Genomic DNA, 20797 nt, shown 5'->3' on the forward strand with positions numbered 1-20797 from the left:
GCAGTGCCAGGGCCCAGCTGTGATACACGGTAGCCATGCCTGCGGGCAGTGCCAGGGCCCAGCTGTGATACACGGTAGCCATGCCTGTGGGCAGTGCCAGGGCCCAGCTGTGATACACGGTAGCCATGCCTGCGGGCAGTGCCAGGGCCCAGCTGTGATACACGGTAGCCATGCCTGCGGGCAGTGCCAGGGCCCAGCTGTGATACACGGTAGCCCCGCCTGCGGGCAGTGCCAGGGCCCAGCTGTGATACACGGTAGCCCCGCCTGCGGGCAGTGCCAGGGCCCAGCTGTGATACACGGTAGCCATGCCTGCGGGCAGTGCCAGGGCCCAGCTGTGATACACGGTAGCCCTGCCTGCGGGCAGTGCCAGGGCCCAGCTGTGATACACGGTAGCCATGCCTGCGGGCAGTGCCAGGGCCCAGCTGTGATACACGGTAGCCCCGCCTGCGGGCAGTGCCAGGGCCCAGCTGTGATACACGGTAGCCCCGCCTGCGGGCAGTGCAGGGCCCAGCTGTGATACACGGTAGCCATGCCTGTGGGCAGTGCCAAGGCCCAGCTGTGATACACGGTAGCCCCGCCTGCGGGCAGTGCCAAGGCCCAGCTGTGATACACGGTAGCCATGCCTGCGGGCAGTGCCAGGGCCCAGCTGTGATACACGGTAGCCCCGCCTGCGGCCAGTGCCAGGGCCCAGCTGTGATACACGATAGCCATGCCTGCGGGCAGTGCCAGGGCCCAGCTGTGATACCCGGTAGCCATGCCTGCGGGCAGTGCCAGGGCCCAGCTGTGATACACGGTAGCCATGCCTGCGGGCAGTGCCAGGGCCCAGCTGTGATACACGGTAGCCATGCCTGCGGGCAGTGCCAGGGCCCAGCTGTGATACACGGTAGCCATGCCTGCGGGCAGTGCCAGGGCCCAGCTGTGATACACGGTAGCCATGCCTGCGGGCAGTGCCAGGGCCCAGCTGTGATACACGGTAGCCATGCCTGTGGGCAGTGCCAGGGCCCAGCTGTGATACACGGTAGCCATGCCTGCGGGCAGTGCCAGGGCCCAGCTGTGATACACGGGGGCACATTATAATGACCAGGGGGGCACATTTAAATTATGGGGGGGGTGTTTGGGTTGCATTAAAATGACATGGGGGGGGTGCATCTCAATTACTTGGGGGGGACACATTTCAATGACTCTTTGCTGCGATGCCCAGCAGAGCACAGTACCCACATACTGTTATAGGCACCCGCGACACTGTGTAACCAGAGGCCGCCCTTGCCACACAGCCCGGTGCTTGGGGCCCCTTGTGACACAGCCCAGTGCCCGGTGCTTGGGGCCCCTTGTGACACAGCCCGGTGCTTGGGGCCCCATGCGACACAGCCCAGTGCCCCGGTGCTTGGGGCCCCTTGTGACACAGCCCAGTGCCCCGGTGCTTGGGGCCCCATGTGACACAGCCCAGTGCCCGGTGCTTGGGGCCCCATGTGACACAGCCCAGTGCCCCGGTGCTTGGGGCCCCATGTGACACAGCCCAGTGCCCGGTGCTTGGGGCCCCTTGTGACACAACCCAGTGCCCCGTTGCTTGGGGCCCCATGTGACACAGCCCAGTGCCCGGTGCTTGGGGCCCCATGTGACACAACCCAGTGCCCCGTTGCTTGGGGCCCCATGTGACACAGCCCAGTGCCCGGTGCTTGGGGCCCCATGTGACACAGCCCAGTGCCCGGTGCTTGGGGCCCCTTGTGACACAGCCCAGTGCCCGGTGCTTGGGGCCCCATGTGACACAGCCCAGTGCCCGGTGCTTGGGGCCCCTTGTGACACAACCCAGTGCCCCGTTGCTTGGGGCCCCATGTGACACAGCCCAGTGCCCCGTTGCTTGGGGCCCCATGTGACACAGCCCAGTGCCCGGTGCTTGGGGCCCCATGTGACACAGCCCAGTGCCCGGTGCTTGGGGCCCCTTGTGACACAGCCCAGTGCCCGGTGCTTGGGGCCCCATGTGACACAGCCCAGTGCCCGGTGCTTGGGGCCCCTTGTGACACAACCCAGTGCCCCGTTGCTTGGGGCCCCATGTGACACAGCCCAGTGCCCGGTGCTTGGGGCCCCATGTGACACAGCCCAGTGCCCGGTGCTTGGGGCCCCTTGTGACACAACCCAGTGCCCGGTGCTTGGGGCCCCATGTGACACAGCCCAGTGCCCGGTGCTTGGGGCCCCATGTGACACAGCCCAGTGCCCGGTGCTTGGGGCCCCTTGTGACACAGCCCAGTGCCCCGGTGCTTGGGGCCCCTTGTGACACAGCCCAGTGCCCCGGTGCTTGGGGCCCCATGTGACACAGCCCAGTGCCCCGGTGCTTGGGGCCCCATGTGACACAGCCCAGTGCCCCGTTGCTTGGGGCCCCATGTGACACAGCCCAGTGCCCCGGTGCTTGGGGCCCCATGTGACACAGCCCAGTGCCCGGTTCTTGGGGCCCCATGTGACACAGCCCAGTGCCCCGGTGCTTGGGGCCCCACACGGCCTTCTAAGTCGGAACTAGAAAGGGAAGTTTAAGAACAAACTGCATTTTGGTTTGAAAAATATGAAGTCACTGAAAGAAATCTGATTGGCTGTTGTTGGCTCCACCCATTTTTTCTAACCTTGGATCACAGTTATATAGTAAAACCCGCTGTACAACGTTTGGGAACCCTGGCATGAATACAGCAGTATAAATATAAACCAATGAAAATCAATGGGTGAATTGTGATTGTGGCTCCGCCCCCTTTTTCTAACCTTGAGTGGAAGTCACCCAGTGACAAACAGTGGGCACCCCGGCATAAACAGTGTGAGACTGGCAGCATTTTATATTTAAACCAATGAAATTTAATGGCTGGAAACTGATTGGCTGTTGGTGGCTCCGCCCACTTTTCCTAACCTTTAACCATTATCCCCCAGTGACAAACTGTGAAAAGTTTGGGGACACTGGAATTAAATGTGTGAGAATGGCAGCAGTTAAAATTTCCCCATTAAAATCAATTAAAGAAATGTGATTGGTTGTTGGTGGCTCCACCCACATTTCCCAAATCTAAAAATGCGGTTCCCTAGTGACCAACTGTGAAGCGTTTGGGGCCCCTGGTGTTAATACTGTGAGACAGCAGGTTGAATTTCCCCATTGAAAGCCAACAGGTAAAATCTCATTGGCTGTTCATAGCTCCACCCACTTTTGGGCATCCATTTTCATTCAGGCTGAGCCCATGACAATGCGATTCAGGTTCAGTGAGTGTAAATGTGGCAGCAGTTTAAATTTCCCTATTGAAAGTCAATTGGTGAAGTTTGATTGGTGAATTGGCCATTGGCTCCTCCCACTTTGGATTGTCCAACAAATGTTGCTTCATACAGCTCCTCCATACGGATCCTCCATACAGCTCCTCCATACGGATCCTCCATACGGATCCTCCATACGGATCCTCCATACAGATCCTCCATACAGCTCCTCCATACAGCTCCTCCATACGGATCCTCCATACAGCTCCTCCATACGGATCCTCCATACAGATTCTCCATACAGCTCCTCCATACGGATCCTCCATACGGATCCTCCATACGGATCCTCCATACAGCTCCTCCATACGGATCCTCCATACAGATCCTCCATACAGCTCCTCCATACAGCTCCTCCATACGGATCCTCCATACAGCTCCTCCATACAGCTCCTCCATACAGCTCCTCCATACGGATCCTCCATACAGCTCCTCCATACAGCTCCTCCATACAGCTCCTCCATACAGCTCCTCCATACAGCTCCTCCATACGGATCCTCCATACGGATCCTCCATACAGATCCTCCATACAGCTCCTCCATACGGATCCTCCATACAGCTCCTCCATACGGATCCTCCATACAGCTCCTCCATACGGATCCTCCATACAGCTCCTCCATACAGCTCCTCCATACGGATCCTCCATACAGCTCCTCCATACGGATCCTCCATACAGCTCCTCCATACAGCTCCTCCATACAGCTCCTCCATACAGCTCCTCCATACAGCTCCTCCATACGGATCCTCCATACAGCTCCTCCATACGGATCCTCCATACAGCTCCTCCATACGGATCCTCCATACAGATCCTCCATACAGCTCCTCCATACGGATCCTCCATACAGATCCTCCATACAGCTCCACCATACAGATCCTCCATACAGATCCTCCATACAGCTCCTCCATACGGATCCTCCATACAGCTCCTCCATATGGATCCTCCATACAGCTCCTCCATACGGATCCTCCATACAGCTCCTCCATACAGCTCCTCCATACAGCTCCTCCATATGGATCCTCCATTCAGCTCCTCCATACAGCTCCTCCATACGGATCCTCCATACAGCTCCTCCATACGGATCCTCCATACAGCTCCTCCATACGGATCCTCCATACAGCTCCTCCATACAGCTCCTCCATACAGCTCCTCCATTCAGCTCCTCCATACAGCTCCTCCATACGGATCCTCCATACAGCTCCTCCATACGGATCCTCCATACAGCTCCTCCATACGGATCCTCCATACAGCTCCTCCATACGGATCCTCCATACAGCTCCTCCATACGGATCCTCCATACAGCTCCTCCATACAGCTCCTCCATACGGATCCTCCATACAGCTCCTCCATACGGATCCTCCATACAGCTCCTCCATTCAGCTCCTCCATACAGCTCCTCCATACAGCTCCTCCATACGGATCCTCCATACAGCTCCTCCATACATAGTTACATAGTTACATAGGGTTGAAAAAAGACCAGTGTCCATCAAGTTCAACCCATCCAAGTAAAACCAGCACACCTAACCCACACCTACCAATCTATACACTCACATACATACACTATATATACACCCACTAGTACTAACTGTAGGTATTAGTATCACAATAGCCTTGGATATTCTGATTAATCAAGAACTCATCCAGGCCCCTCTTAAAGGCATTAACAGAATCTGCCATTACCCCATCTCTAGGGGCATTCCCCAACCCCCTCACTGCCCTCACCGTGAGGAACCCCCTACGCTGCTTCAAATGGAAGCTCCTTTCCTCTAATCTAAAGGGGGGGGGCCTCTGGTGCGTTGATTGTTTTTATGGGAAAAAAGAACATCCCCCATCTGCCTATAATCCCCTCTAATGTATCCTCCATACAGCTCCTCCATACGGATCCTCCATACAGCTCCTCCATACAGCTCCTCCATACGGATCCTCCATACAGCTCCTCCATACAGCTCCTCCATACGGATCCTCCATACAGCTCCTCCATACGGATCCTCCATACAGCTCCTCCATACAGCTCCTCCATACGGATCCTCCATACAGCTCCTCCATACAGCTCCTCCATACGGATCCTCCATACAGCTCCTCCATACGGATCCTCCATACAGCTCCTCCATACGGATCCTCCATACAGCTCCTCCATACAACTCCTCCATACGGATCCTCCATACAGCTCCTCCATACGGATCCTCCATACAGCTCCTCCATTCAGCTCCTCCATACAGCTCCTCCATACGGATCCTCCATACAGCTCCTCCATACGGATCCTCCATACAGCTCCTCCATACAGCTCCTCCATACTGATCCTCCATACAGATCCTCCATACAGCTCCTCCATACAGCTCCTCCATATAGCTCCTCCATACAGATCCTCCATACAGATCATCCATACAGATCCTCCATACGGATCCTCCATACGGATCCTCCATACGGCTCCTCCATACGGCTTCTCCATACGGCTTCTCCATACGGCTCCTCCATACAGATCCTCCATACAGATCCTCCCTACAGATCCTCCCTACAGATCCTCCATACAGCTCCTCCATACAGATCCTCCATACAGATCCTCCATACAGATCCTCCATACTGCTTCTAACTCCGGGGAACTTGATGGAAGATGAACCGTTTCTCTTTCCCAAAGACCTTGTTTCACCTGATTTCCTAAATGAGCACCACAATGTCTGTTGCTTGCATCAGTTGTAATAATGTGGGGTGAACCAAAAGAGTGGGGCCGTTTGTAAGGTTCTCCGTTAAAAGCCCCCAATCCAGAGTTTATCTTAGCCTGTACAGCACCAAGACTTTGTGATTTAGAGAGGATCTGTGATGATTCCAGGTTGTATTTCCAAATCCCTGAAGGTCCTTCATATGGGCCTGGGCCCAGGGAACTGCCTCTATTACTAGGATCTCTAGAAGAAGGATCTATAGAGGAAGGGTATATAGAGGAAAGATCTCTAGAAGAAGGATCTATAGAGGAAGGATTTCTAGAGGAAGGGTCTATAGAGGAAGGATCTCTAAAAGAAGGATCTATAGAGGAAGGATCTCTAGTGGAAGGGTCGGTAGAGGAAGGATCTCTAAAAGAAGGATCTATAGAGGAAGGATCTATAGAGGAAGGATCTCTAAAAGAAGGATCTATAGAGGAAGGATCTATAGAGGAAGGATCTCTAAAAGAAGGATCTATAGAGGAAGGGTCTATAGAGGAAGGATCTCTAGAGGAAGGATCTCTACAAGAAGGATCTATAGAGGAAGGATCTCTAAAAGAAGGATCTATAGAGGAAGGATCTATAGAGGAAGGATCTATAGAGGAAGGATCTCAAGAGGAAGGATCTATAGAGGAAGGATCTCTAGAGGAAGGGTCTCTAGAGGAAGGGTCTATAGAGGAAGGGTCTATAGAGGAAGGATATTTAGAGGAAGGGTCTCTTAAGGAAGGGTCTATAGAGGAAGGATCTCTAGAGGAAGGGTCTATAGAGGAAGGGTCTCTAGAGGAAGGGTCTATAGAGGAAGGGTCTCTAGAGGAAGGGTCTCTAGAGGAAGTGTCTATAGAGGAAGGGTCTCTAGAGGAAGGGTCTATAGAGGAAGGGTCTATAGAGGAAGGATCTCTAGAGGAAGGATCTATAGAGGAAGGGTCTATAGAGGAAGGATCTTTAGAGGAAGGGTCTCTAGAGGAAGGGTCTATAGAGGAAGGATCTCTAGAGGAAGGGTCTATAGAGGAAGGGTCTCTAGAGGAAGGGTCTATAGAGGAAGGATCTCTAGAGGAAGGGTCTATAGAGGAAGGGTCTATAGAGGAAGAGTCTATAGAGGAAGGATCGCTAGAGGAAGGGTCTATAAAGGAAGGATCTCTAGAGGAAGGATCTCTAAAAGAAGGATCTATAGAGGAAGGGTCTATAGAGGAAGGATCTCTAGAGGAAGGATCTATAGAGGAAGGATCTATAGAGGAAGGATCTATAGAGGAAGGATCTCAAGAGGAAGGATCTATAGAGGAAGGATCTATAGAGGAAGGATCTCTAGAGGAAGGGTCTCTAGAGGAAGGGTCTATAGAGGAAGGGTCTATAGAGGAAGGGTCTATAGAGGAAGGATATTTAGAGGAAGGGTCTCTAGAGGAAGGGTCTATAGAGGAAGGATCTCTAGAGGAAGGGTCTCTAGAGGAAGTGTCTATAGAGGAAGGGTCTCTAGAGGAAGGGTCTATAGAGGAAGTGTCTCTAGAGGAAGGGTCTATAGAGGAAGGATCTCTAGAGGAAGGATCTATAGAGGAAGGGTCTATAGAGGAAGGGTCTATAGAGGAAGGATCTTTAGAGGAAGGGTCTCTAGAGGAAGGATCTCTAGAGGAAGGGTCTATAGAGGAAGGGTCTATAGAGGAAGGGTCTCTAGAGGAAGGGTCTATAGAGGAAGGATCTCTAGAGGAAGGGTCTATAGAGGAAGGGTCTATAGAGGAAGAGTCTATAGAGGAAGGATCGCTAGAGGAAGGGTCTATAAAGGAAGGATCTCTAGAGGAAGGGTCTATAGAGGAAGGATCTCTAGAGGAAGGGTCTATAGAGGAAGGATCTCTAGAGGAAGGGTCTATAGAGGAAGGGTCTATAGAGGAAAGATCTCTAGAGGAAGGGTCTATAGAGGAAGGGTCTATAGAGGAAGGATCTCTAGAGGAAGGGTCTATAGAGGAAGGGTCTATAGAGGAAGGGTCTATAGAGGATGGATTTCTAGAGGAAGGGTCTATAGAGGAAGGATCGCTAGAGGAAGGGTCTATAGAGGAAGGATCGCTAGAGGAAGGGTCTATAGAGGAAGGGTCTATAGAGGAAAGATCTCTAGAGGAAGGGTCTATAGAGGAAGGGTCTATAGAGGAAGGATCTCTAGAGGAAGGGTCTATAGAGGAAGGGTCTATAGAGGAAAGATCTCTAGAGGAAGGGTCTATAGAGGAAGGGTCTATAGAGGAAGGATCTCTAGAGGAAGGGTCTATAGAGGAAGGGTCTATAGAGGATGGATCTCTAGAGGAAGGGTCTATAGAGGAAGGATCGCTAGAGGAAGGGTCTATAGAGGATGGATCTCTAGAGGAAGGGTCTATAGAGGAAGGGTCTATAGAGGAAGAATCTCTAGAGGAAGGGTCTATAGAGGAAGGGTCTATAGAGGAAAGATCTCTAGAGGAAGGGTCTATAGAGGAAGGGTCTATAGAGGAAGGATCTCTAGAGGAAGGGTCTATAGAGGAAGGGTCTATAGAGGATGGATCTCTAGAGGAAGGGTCTATAGAGGAAGGATCGCTAGAGGAAGGGTCTATAGAGGATGGATCTCTAGAGGAAGGGTCTATAGAGGAAGGGTCTATAGAGGAAGAATCTCTAGAGGAAGGGTCTATAGAGGAAGGGTCTATAGAGGAAAGATCTCTAGAGGAAGGGTCTATAGAGGAAGGATCTCTAGAGGAAGGGTCTATAGAGGAAGGGTCTATAGAGGATGGATCTCTAGAGGAAGGGTCTATAGAGGAAGGATCGCTAGAGGAAGGGTCTATAGAGGAAGGATCGCTAGAGGAAGGGTCTATAGAGGAAGGGTCTATAGAGGAAAGATCTCTAGAGGAAGGGTCTATAGAGGAAGGGTCTATAGAGGAAGGATCTCTAGAGGAAGGGTCTATAGAGGAAGGGTCTATAGAGGAAGGGTCTATAGAGGATGGATCTCTAGAGGAAGGGTCTATAGAGGAAGGATCTCTAGAGGAAGGATCTCTAAAAGAAGGATCTATAGAGGAAGGATCTCTAAAAGAAGGATCTATAGAGGAAGGATCTATAGAGGAAGGATCTCAAGAGGAAGGATCTATAGAGGAAGGATCTCTAGAGGAAGGGTCTCTAGAGGAAGGGTCTATAGAGGAAGGGTCTATAGAGGAAGGATATTTAGAGGAAGGGTCTCTAGAGGAAGGGTCTATAGAGGAAGGATCTCTAGAGGAAGGGTCTCTAGAGGAAGGGTCTCTAGAGGAAGGGTCTCTAGAGGAAGGGTCTATAGAGGAAGGGTCTCTAGAGGAAGGGTCTATAGAGGAAGGGTCTATAGAGGAAGAATCTCTAGAGGAAGGGTCTAAACACTCAAATCTTTGAATTCTTGTATCGCATCTAATAAAGCCTGTCTTGCCGATTTGTTTACTGGAGCTGAAGTTTCTAAATATTTTGCTGGGGGGGGGGGGGGATGGAAGACCCTAATTCTAAAATTTTTAAGACTTCCCCCAACTGGCCCGACGTCATGCTGAGAAAGCCCACTGACTGGGGGACAACCTCTCGCTCTCGTGGGTCTGCCTCTAGATTGTTAATACGGCTCATCTCTTGATGTCTCCTTACTTCTCCAATCTAGTCTGTACTTATAAGAGGTCCTAAAACCCTGAAAGGAAGGACATTTTGCAGACCTCTTATCCCAAGGAATCAGATTTCTTTTCTACTAGTAGTTCCAGTTCTGACCCTAAAAGCTTCCCCCCCCCCCCAAAGGGTAAATTAAGTAGCCGATTTTTAGAGGCTATGTCAGCCACCCATGGTTTCAGCCATAAGGCCTTTCTAGCTGAAGTAGGAAAGCTGTAGTTTTAGTCAGGACATCAATGGAAGCTAAAGCTGCTTCCATTAAAGGATCTGCTGCAGAAGCAAGCATAGGCAGGTCAGCTAACAGCTTCTCTTCTCTTCTTCACAACTTCTCACCTTCTCCAGGAGACTAATTCATCTGCCCCGCTGCAGGGTTCGTAGGGTTCTTTCTTTTTGCTCTGCAAGTATTACACAACTTCTCACCTTCTCCAGGAGACGTATTCATCTGCCCCGCTGCAGGGTTCGTAGGGTTCTTTCATTTTGCTCTGCAGGTATTACAAAACTTCTCACCCTCTCCAGGAGACGTATTCATCTGCCCCGCTGCAGGGTTCGTAGGGTTCTTTCATTTTGCTCTGCAAGTATTACACAACTTCTCACCTTCTCCAGGAGACTAATTCATCTGCCCCGCTGCAGGGTTCGTAGGGTTCTTTCATTTTGCTCTGCAGGTATTACAAAACTTCTCACCTTCTCCAGGAGACGCATTCATCTGCCCCGCTGCAGGGTTCGTAGGGTTCTTTCATTTTGCTCTGCAGGTATTACAAAACTTCTCACCTTCTCCAGGAGACGCATTCATCTGCCCCGCTGCAGGGTTCGTAGGGTTCTTTCATTTTGCTCTGCAACTATTACACAACTTCTCACCTTCTCCAGGAGACTAATTCATCTGCCCCACTGCAGGGTTCGTAGGGTTCTTTCATTTTGCTCTGCAGGTATTACAAAACTTCTCACCTTCTCCAGGAGACGCATTCATCTGCCCCGCTGCAGGGTTCGTAGGGTTCTTTCATTTTGCTCTGCAGGTATTACACAACTTCTCACCTTCTCCAGGAGACGTATTCATCTGCCCCACTGCAGGGTTCTTTCATTTTGCTCTGCAGGTATTACAAAACTTCTCACCTTCTCCAGGAGACGTATTCATCTGCCCCACTGCAGGGTTCGTAGGGTTCTTTCACTTTGCTCTGCAGATATTACACCCTGCACCCCACACAGTATGACATCAACACGTGCCTTACACGCCGGTTACTATAGACACATGGGTTCAGGACAGGCGCATACTCGCACAACCTGTCTGAGACTTGGAGACTCCTCAACAACTTCAGGGGGCACAAGCATCTAACTGGCGCCCTGCTACAGGCTGGACATCATGAGGGTAAGGCCACATTACCAATATCACGGGGGCACAAACATTTGAACGGTGCCCTGGTCTCACGTAACATCTGGGGGGGAAAAACACAGATGCATCTTGGGAGGGCGAGTGCTTCATGGGTTAAGAGGGGGGGGTGTCAAGTTTATTGGAGGCTGTGTTTTTTTTCCTACCCACAGGTGAACATCTCTCTCCACGTAAGTGCTGCCAAGCATCACCATCACCACAGCATCACCATCATCCAAGGATTTGGGGTTGAAGGTCAGGAATATCCCAGAATTCCCCACTGAAGTTCCTCAAAGCGGCTTCTGGTGACAGACCATGTGCTTTTGGGGGTACAGCCCATAGGAATCCTGTGTGACAGCTCAGTATTGGGGGGGACAAAGTGGGGTGCCAAGCCATAGAGATAGTGTAGGGAGCCTTGAGTGTTCATCCTCATTGGCCCATAATGCATAATCCAGCTAGTGCCCTAGGTCTGCTCATCCACCCAATCCAGGGATAGATCCTACAGGATCTGGTTCTGTTTGTTTTATTTCTTACAGAGAAAGCCGTCAGGGTGCAGCTAACGGAACCCCCTGCCCAGACCCAGCCCAAGGGGAGGGTGCTGACTTTAACGGCCTGACCCCCCGGCAAATGTAACAAAGTGGTGGCAGCAGTGGGATCTGCGTGAATTCTCTCTGCCCCACCCTAAAACTGCCCCTGGTTGAGGATTTTAGGACCTGAAATTCACCCCCACAGTGGGTCTACGGATCCCTTAAGAAGTTCCCATAATGCCTTGCGCTTTCTCCACAGAGCATGATGGTTTCTGCCCCATCAGTAGGAAACATTAATCCCGTAGCTCCTCCCTGAAAATGATTGCCCCCGGAGCAAAATCTGCTGCCCCCCCCCCCCGAGTCTCACAATTGAATGAAATGTGTTCCCAGTCTGCCAAATAACTTTAACCATGGTAGGTTAGGTTACTCTCATAATGGGGGGGGGGTAAATATTGCACTGTGACTCTCCAGTCTGTCCTGGGGGGGGCAAACAATTTAGGTATGTTTAAGTCTGACAATATGTGCCCGGTTCTACTCCCAAGGGCCGCAGGGTAACAAGGCAGAAGGGCATTAGAATGGCAGAGGGAGACTGGCACAGCAGCACAGGGTCTCAGCCCGAGACCCACGGAAAACCGGGCGGAACCGAAAATGACACATTTATGGGCAGTAAATGGGCAACACTGCGAATGGGTTCACTTTCCCAAAAACGGTGTCTGACGTATGGGGGCATCAACTCCCAACAACTCTTACTGTGGTGCCAGGGGGTGAGCCCAGGGGACAGAGCAGCCAGTCTCATAGGGCAACACTGCGCCAGTCTGTGCCCCAAGAGCTGAAACAGAGACCTCGGGCAAGTTACTATTTGTGCCCAATGGGGGGGGCAAATCACTGGGACTGACAAGTGCCGGGCACCCCCACCTGGAGAATAAGGAGAGGAACCGAGATATCAGTGAGAGAGTGCCCACGGGTACTGGAGAGAGAGCATACACAGGTACAGAGACTGCACACAGAGCGCCCCCTACAGAGAGACCAAGACGTTGATGTGACAGAAGATATAATATAAATACACAAGTGCAGCTTATACAAATTCATAATTGTCTAATAAATAAGTTCTTGCCCCCACTGCATTAGAGTGCGGCACCCCCACTGCATTAGAGTGCGGCACCCCCACAGCTGGAGGCAGATTTCTGCCCCAAGGGCAAGTGTAAGTGCTCGGTACCTCTCCTCCAGGAGTCTAACCCACCATGCCGTGGGCACATCTGGGGCTTTATTTCCTGTAGTGCCAGTTAGAGGGGGCACGGAAACAGAACAGGGGGGGCACGGAAACAGAACAGGGGGGGGCACAACACAATCCAAACAACACGTGCCGGAAAGAGAAAGAGGTGAGGGAAGGGCTCAGTGGGGTTGGTGACCCCATGCCAACGCCTCCTGCTCTGCCCCATTCTCGACCCCCTGCAGAATATCCTCCACAACATGGACCCGTCTGTGCATTCTTGTATATGAAGGTCCGACTGCAGCGAATGCACTGGTGGGGCCGACTGCCCGCCATGTGGGTGCGCCGGTGCCGGTTGAGGTTGGAATTCTGGCTGAAGCTCTTGGGGCACAGGCTGCACTTGTGGGGTCTCTCCCCGGTATGAGTCCTCCTATGGTGGGTGAGGTTGGAGGTTCTGCCGCACCCGCCGCAGCTGTAAGGCCGCTCCCCGGTGTGAATGCGCTGGTGGTGCTTCTGCTGAGCCTCTTGGGGCACTTTTGGCAGGGATAGGGGCGCTCCCCGGTGTGAATGCGCTGGTGGTGCTTCTGCTGAGCCTCTTGGGGCACTTTTGGCAGGGATAGGGGTGCTCCCCGGTGTGAATGCGCTGGTGGTGCTTCTGCTGAGCCTCTTGGGGCACTTTTGGCAGGGATAGGGGTGCTCCCCGGTGTGAATGCGCTGGTGGTGCTTCTGCTGAGCCTCTTGGGGCACTTTTGGCAGGGATAGGGGTGCTCCCCGGTGTGAATGCGCTGGTGGTGCTTCTGCTGAGCCTCTTGGGGCACTTTTGGCAGGAATAGGGGTGCTCCCCGGTGTGAATGCGCTGGTGGTGCTTCTGCTGAGCCTCTTGGGGCACTTTTGGCAGGGATAGGGGTGCTCCCCGGTGTGAATGCGCTGGTGGTGCTTCTGCTGAGCCTCTTGGGGCACTTTTGGCAGGGATAGGGGTGCTCCCCGGTGTGAATGCGCTGGTGGTGCTTCTGCTGAGCCTCTTGGGGCACTTTTGGCAGGGATAGGGGTGCTCCCCGGTGTGAATGCGCTGGTGGTGCTTCTGCTGAGCCTCTTGGGGCACTTTTGGCAGGGATAGGGGCGCTCCCCGGTGTGAATGCGCTGGTGGTGCTTCTGCTGAGCCTCTTGGGGCACTTTTGGCAGGGATAGGGGTGCTCCCCGGTGTGAATGCGCTGGTGGTGCTTCTGCTGAGCCTCTTGGGGCACTTTTGGCAGGGATAGGGGTGCTCCCCGGTGTGAATGCGCTGGTGGTGCTTCTGCTGAGCCTCTTGGGGCACTTTTGGCAGGAATAGGGGTGCTCCCCGGTGTGAATGCGCTGGTGGTGCTTCTGCTGAGCCTCTTGGGGCACTTTTGGCAGGGATAGGGGTGCTCCCCGGTGTGAATGCGCTGGTGGTGCTTCTGCTGAGCCTCTTGGGGCACTTTTGGCAGGGATAGGGGTGCTCCCCGGTGTGAATGCGCTGGTGGTGCTTCTGCTGAGCCTCTTGGGGCACTTTTGGCAGGGATAGGGGCGCTCCCCGGTGTGAATGCGCTGGTGGTGCTTCTGCTGAGCCTCTTGGGGCACTTTTGGCAGGGATAGGGGTGCTCCCCGGTGTGAATGCGCTTGTGGTACTTCTGCTGAGCCTCTTGGGGCACTTTTGGCAGGAATAGGGGTGCTCCCCGGTGTGAATGCGCTGGTGGTGCTTCTGCTGAGCCTCTTGGGGCACTTTTGGCAGGAATAGGGGTGCTCCCCGGTGTGAATGCGCTTGTGGTACTTCTGCTGAGCCTCTTGGGGCACTTTTGGCAGGGATAGGGGTGCTCCCCGGTGTGAATGCGCTTGTGGTACTTCTGCTGAGCCTCTTGGGGCACTTTTGGCAGGAATAGGGGTGCTCCCCGGTGTGAATGCGCTGGTGGTGCTTCTGCTCAGCCTCTTGGGGCACTTTTGGCAGGGATAGGGGCGCTCCCCGGTGTGAATGCGCTGGTGGTGCTTCTGCTGAGCCTCTTGGGGCACTTTTGGCAGGGATAGGGGTGCTCCCCGGTGTGAATGCGCTGGTGGTGCTTCTGCTGAGCCTCTTGGGGCACTTTTGGCAGGGATAGGGGTGCTCCCCGGTGTGAATGCGCTGGTGGTGCTTCTGCTGAGCCTCTTGGGGCACTTTTGGCAGGGATAGGGGTGCTCCCCGGTGTGAATGCGCTGGTGGTGCTTCTGCTGAGCCTCTTGGGGCACTTTTGGCAGGAATAGGGGTGCTCCCCGGTGTGAATGCGCTGGTGGTGCTTCTGCTGAGCCTCTTGGGGCACTTTGGCAGGGATAGGGGTGCTCCCCGGTGTGAATGCGCTGGTGGTGCTTCTGCTGAGCCTCTTGGGGCACTTTTGGCAGGGATAGGGGTGCTCCCCGGTGTGAATGCGCTGGTGGTGCTTCTGCTGAGCCTCTTGGGGCACTTTTGGCAGGGATAGGGGCGCTCCCCGGTGTGAATGCGCTGGTGGTGCTTCTGCTGAGCCTCTTGGGGCACTTTTGGCAGGGATAGGGGTGCTCCCCGGTGTGAATGCGCTGGTGGTGCTTCTGCTGAGCCTCTTGGGGCACTTTTGGCAGGAATAGGGGTGCTCCCCGGTGTGAATGCGCTTGTGGTACTTCTGCTGAGCCTCTTGGGGCACTTTTGGCAGGGATAGGGGTGCTCCCCGGTGTGAATGCGCTTGTGGTACTTCTGCTGAGCCTCTTGGGGCACTTTTGGCAGGAATAGGGGTGCTCCCCGGTGTGAATGCGCTGGTGGTGCTTCTGCTCAGCCTCTTGGGGCACTTTTGGCAGGGATAGGGGCGCTCCCCGGTGTGAATGCGCTGGTGGTGCTTCTGCTGAGCCTCTTGGGGCACTTTTGGCAGGAATAGGGGTGCTCCCCGGTGTGAAGGCGCTGGTGGTGCTTCTGCTCAGCCTCTTGGGGCACTTTTGGCAGGGATAGGGGTGCTCCCCGGTGTGAATGCGCTGGTGGTGCTTCTGCTGAGCCTCTTGGGGCACTTTTGGCAGGAATAGGGGTGCTCCCCGGTGTGAAGGCGCTGGTGGTGCTTCTGCTGAGCCTCTTGGGGCACTTTTGGCAGGGATAGGGGCGCTCCCCGGTGTGAATGCGCTGGTGGTGCTTCTGCTGAGCCTCTTGGGGCACTTTTGGCAGGGATAGGGGTGCTCCCCGGTGTGAATGCGCTGGTGGTGCTTCTGCTGAGCCTCTTGGGGCACTTTTGGCAGGAATAGGGGTGCTCCCCGGTGTGAAGGCGCTGGTGGTGCTTCTGCTCAGCCTCTTGGGGCACTTTTGGCAGGGATAGGGGTGCTCCCCGGTGTGAATGCGCTGGTGGTGCTTCTGCTGAGCCTCTTGGGGCACTTTTGGCAGGAATAGGGGTGCTCCCCGGTGTGAAGGCGCTGGTGGTGCTTCTGCTGAGCCTCTTGGGGCACTTTTGGCAGGGATAGGGGCGCTCCCCGGTGTGAATGCGCTGGTGGTGCTTCTGCTGAGCCTCTTGGGGCACTTTTGGCAGGGATAGGGGTGCTCCCCGGTGTGAATGCGCTGGTGGTGCTTCTGCTGAGCCTCTTGGGGCACTTTTGGCAGGGATAGGGGCGCTCCCCGGTGTGAATGCGCTGGTGGTGCTTCTGCTGAGCCTCTTGGGGCACTTTTGGCAGGAATAGGGGTGCTCCCCGGTGTGAATGCGCTGGTGGTGCTTCTGCTCAGCCTCTTGGGGCACTTTTGGCAGGGATAGGGGTGCTCCCCGGTGTGAATGCGCTGGTGGTGCTTCTGCTCAGCCTCTTGGGGCACTTTTGGCAGGGATAGGGGCGCTCCCCGGTGTGAATGCGCTGGTGGTGCTTCTGCTGAGCCTCTTGGGGCACTTTTGGCAGGAATAGGGGTGCTCCCCGGTGTGAATGCGCTGGTGGTGCTTCTGCTGAGCCTCTTGGGGCACTTTTGGCAGGAATAGGGGTGCTCCCCGGTGTGAAGGCGCTGGTGGTGCTTCTGCTGAGCCTCTTGGGGCACTTTTGGCAGGGATAGGGGCGCTCCCCGGTGTGAATGCGCTGGTGGTGCTTCTGCTGAGCCTCTTGGGGCACTTTTGGCAGGAATAGGGGTGCTCCCCGGTGTGAATGCGCTTGTGGTACTTCTGCTGAGCCTCTTGGGGCACTTTTGGCAGGGATAGGGGTGCTCCCCGGTGTGAATGCGCTTGTGGTACTTCTGCTGAGCCTCTTGGGGCACTTTTGGCAGGGATAGGGGTGCTCCCCGGTGTGAATGCGCTGGTGGTGCTTCTGCTGAGCCTCTTGGGGCACTTTTGGCAGGGATAGGGGCGCTCCCCGGTGTGAATGCGCTGGTGGTGCTTCTGCTGAGCCTCTTGGGGCACTTTTGGCAGGAATAGGGGTGCTCCCCGGTGTGAATGCGCTTGTGGTACTTCTGCTGAGCCTCTTGGGGCACTTTTGGCAGGGATAGGGGTGCTCCCCGGTGTGAATGCGCTTGTGGTACTTCTGCTGAGCCTCTTGGGGCACTTTTGGCAGGAATAGGGGTGCTCCCCGGTGTGAATGCGCTGGTGGTGCTTCTGCTCAGCCTCTTGGGGCACTTTTGGCAGGGATAGGGGCGCTCCCCGGTGTGAATGCGCTGGTGGTGCTTCTGCTGAGCCTCTTGGGGCACTTTTGGCAGGGATAGGGGTGCTCCCCGGTGTGAATGCGCTGGTGGTGCTTCTGCTGAGCCTCTTGGGGCACTTTTGGCAGGGATAGGGGTGCTCCCCGGTGTGAATGCGCTGGTGGTGCTTCTGCTGAGCCTCTTGGGGCACTTTTGGCAGGAATAGGGGTGCTCCCCGGTGTGAATGCGCTGGTGGTGCTTCTGCTGAGCCTCTTGGGGCACTTTTGGCAGGGATAGGGGTGCTCCCCGGTGTGAATGCGCTGGTGGTGCTTCTGCTGAGCCTCTTGGGGCACTTTTGGCAGGGATAGGGGTGCTCCCCGGTGTGAATGCGCTGGTGGTGCTTCTGCTGAGCCTCTTGGGGCACTTTTGGCAGGGATAGGGGCGCTCCCCGGTGTGAATGCGCTGGTGGTGCTTCTGCTGAGCCTCTTGGGGCACTTTTGGCAGGGATAGGGGTGCTCCCCGGTGTGAATGCGCTTGTGGTACTTCTGCTGAGCCTCTTGGGGCACTTTTGGCAGGAATAGGGGCGCTCCCCGGTGTGAATGCGCTGGTGGTGCTTCTGCTGAGCCTCTTGGGGCACTTTTGGCAGGAATAGGGGTGCTCCCCGGTGTGAATGCGCTTGTGGTACTTCTGCTGAGCCTCTTGGGGCACTTTTGGCAGGGATAGGGGTGCTCCCCGGTGTGAATGCGCTTGTGGTACTTCTGCTGAGCCTCTTGGGGCACTTTTGGCAGGAATAGGGGTGCTCCCCGGTGTGAATGCGCTGGTGGTGCTTCTGCTGAGCCTCTTGGGGCACTTTTGGCAGGGATAGGGGCGCTCCCCGGTGTGAATGCGCTGGTGGTGCTTCTGCTGAGCCACTTGGGGCACTTTTGGCAGGAATAGGGGTGCTCCCCGGTGTGAAGGCGCTGGTGGTGCTTCTGCTCAGCCTCTTGGGGCACTTTTGGCAGGGATAGGGGTGCTCCCCGGTGTGAATGCGCTGGTGGTGCTTCTGCTGAGCCTCTTGGGGCACTTTTGGCAGGAATAGGGGTGCTCCCCGGTGTGAAGGCGCTGGTGGTGCTTCTGCTGAGCCTCTTGGGGCACTTTTGGCAGGGATAGGGGCGCTCCCCGGTGTGAATGCGCTGGTGGTGCTTCTGCTGAGCCTCTTGGGGCACTTTTGGCAGGGATAGGGGTGCTCCCCGGTGTGAATGCGCTGGTGGTGCTTCTGCTGAGCCTCTTGGGGCACTTTTGGCAGGAATAGGGGTGCTCCCCGGTGTGAATGCGCTGGTGGTGCTTCTGCTGAGCCTCTTGGGGCACTTTTGGCAGGAATAGGGGTGCTCCCCGGTGTGAAGGCGCTGGTGGTGCTTCTGCTCAGCCTCTTGGGGCACTTTTGGCAGGGATAGGGGTGCTCCCCGGTGTGAATGCGCTGGTGGTGCTTCTGCTGAGCCTCTTGGGGCACTTTTGGCAGGAATAGGGGTGCTCCCCGGTGTGAAGGCGCTGGTGGTGCTTCTGCTGAGCCTCTTGGGGCACTTTTGGCAGGGATAGGGGCGCTCCCCGGTGTGAATGCGCTGGTGGTGCTTCTGCTGAGCCTCTTGGGGCACTTTTGGCAGGGATAGGGGTGCTCCCCGGTGTGAATGCGCTGGTGGTGCTTCTGCTGAGCCTCTTGGGGCACTTTTGGCAGGGATAGGGGCGCTCCCCGGTGTGAATGCGCTGGTGGTGCTTCTGCTGAGCCTCTTGGGGCACTTTTGGCAGGAATAGGGGTGCTCCCCGGTGTGAATGCGCTGGTGGTGCTTCTGCTCAGCCTCTTGGGGCACTTTTGGCAGGGATAGGGGTGCTCCCCGGTGTGAATGCGCTGGTGGTGCTTCTGCTCAGCCTCTTGGGGCACTTTTGGCAGGGATAGGGGCGCTCCCCGGTGTGAATGCGCTGGTGGTGCTTCTGCTGAGCCTCTTGGGGCACTTTTGGCAGGAATAGGGGTGCTCCCCGGTGTGAATGCGCTGGTGGTGCTTCTGCTGAGCCTCTTGGGGCACTTTTGGCAGGAATAGGGGTGCTCCCCGGTGTGAAGGCGCTGGTGGTGCTTCTGCTGAGCCTCTTGGGGCACTTTTGGCAGGAATAGGGGCGCTCCCCGGTGTGAATGCGCTGGTGGTGCTTCTGCTGAGCCTCTTGGGGCACTTTTGGCAGGAATAGGGGCGCTCCCCGGTGTGAATGCGCTGGTGGTGCTTCTGCTGAGCCTCTTGGGGCACTTTTGGCAGGGATAGGGGTGCTCCCCGGTGTGAATGCGCTGGTGGTGCTTCTGCTGAGCCTCTTGGGGCATTTTTGGCAGGGATAGGGGCGCTCCCCGGTGTGAATGCGCTGGTGGTGCTTCTGCTGAGCCTCTTGGGGCACTTTTGGCAGGGATAGGGGCGCTCCCCGGTGTGGGTCCCCTGATGCTCTCTCCACTGGGAACAGGGCAGGAAGCTTCTCTCTCAGTGAGGGCATTTATACTGCTTGGCCCCATCCATGTACCCCGAGTGCAGACCCTGCAAGCTCCCTGCTGCTGCCCCCGGGAGACCCCAATCTATAAAGATTACCGGAGCAGCTTCTGACCCGGCCAACTGTCGGACCGGCTGCACTAACTTCTCCTTGCAGCAAGTTCTCAACCAACAGATCTGGCCCGGGGTCTTCCCTGTGGGGGGGGGGGGGGGGGGGGGGGGGCTCTGCTTGCAGGCAGGGTCCATCCTTACCTGGGAAGACAGAACAGGAGACATTATGCCTGGGAGGGGGGGCGGCCAAACTGTCTCAGTAAACACATGCACTCTCCCCCAAGGGGACGGGGGGCATTATCTGCCGCCCCACTAACTGCCCACCTGCAGCAGGGGGGCCCATTATTCTCTGGGTGCTGAGTCTAAGGAACAGGTGTAGTGTTTGTTCCACTGCTGGCACTTACAGCGGAAGGGTGGGTGCTGTGGGAGGGGCCCACATACCCTACCTGTAATACAGGTACAGGGGGCATTTACTGGGCTGAATATCTGGCAGTTACACAGGTGGCAGTTGGACAAAAAGGTGTCATTTCCAGTCTTGGCCAACACCACCATCCCTCTTGGTCGGACTGCTGGACCCAATACAGAACAGGTGCCCCAAAGCTTTTCATATACCCCCCCCCCCATGTTCCCCCCTCGCCCTATCTACCTACCCCCTTCCCTATTACTATCTCCCTTCTATTACTCATGTCTCCTCCGCTGATTTTCCCCCTCCCACCCTGGCTGTGATGCCCCAGTCGTTAGCGCCTCCCCCAGGCCAGCAAGGGAAAATGTGGGTGCCACCCCCCCTTATACTTACTAGGTAGCCGGCTGTGCTTTGCCCACACATGTACAGGGAAGGGCAGTTTGCTGCAGGGCTCCCTACTGGTGCAATGGGGCAAGTAGGCAGAAATGTGGCTAGCAGAGGGGGCCAAGTGGCACAGCCAGGTCTGGATGAGACATAAGGGCGGGGCACCAGGTTTGTGGCAGAAGAGACCAATGGGGGTGATGGAGACA

The sequence above is a fragment of the Xenopus tropicalis genome, chromosome 5 (genome assembly GCF_000004195.4).
Source record: "Xenopus tropicalis strain Nigerian chromosome 5, UCB_Xtro_10.0, whole genome shotgun sequence".
Lineage (NCBI taxonomy): Eukaryota > Metazoa > Chordata > Amphibia > Anura > Pipidae > Xenopus > Xenopus tropicalis.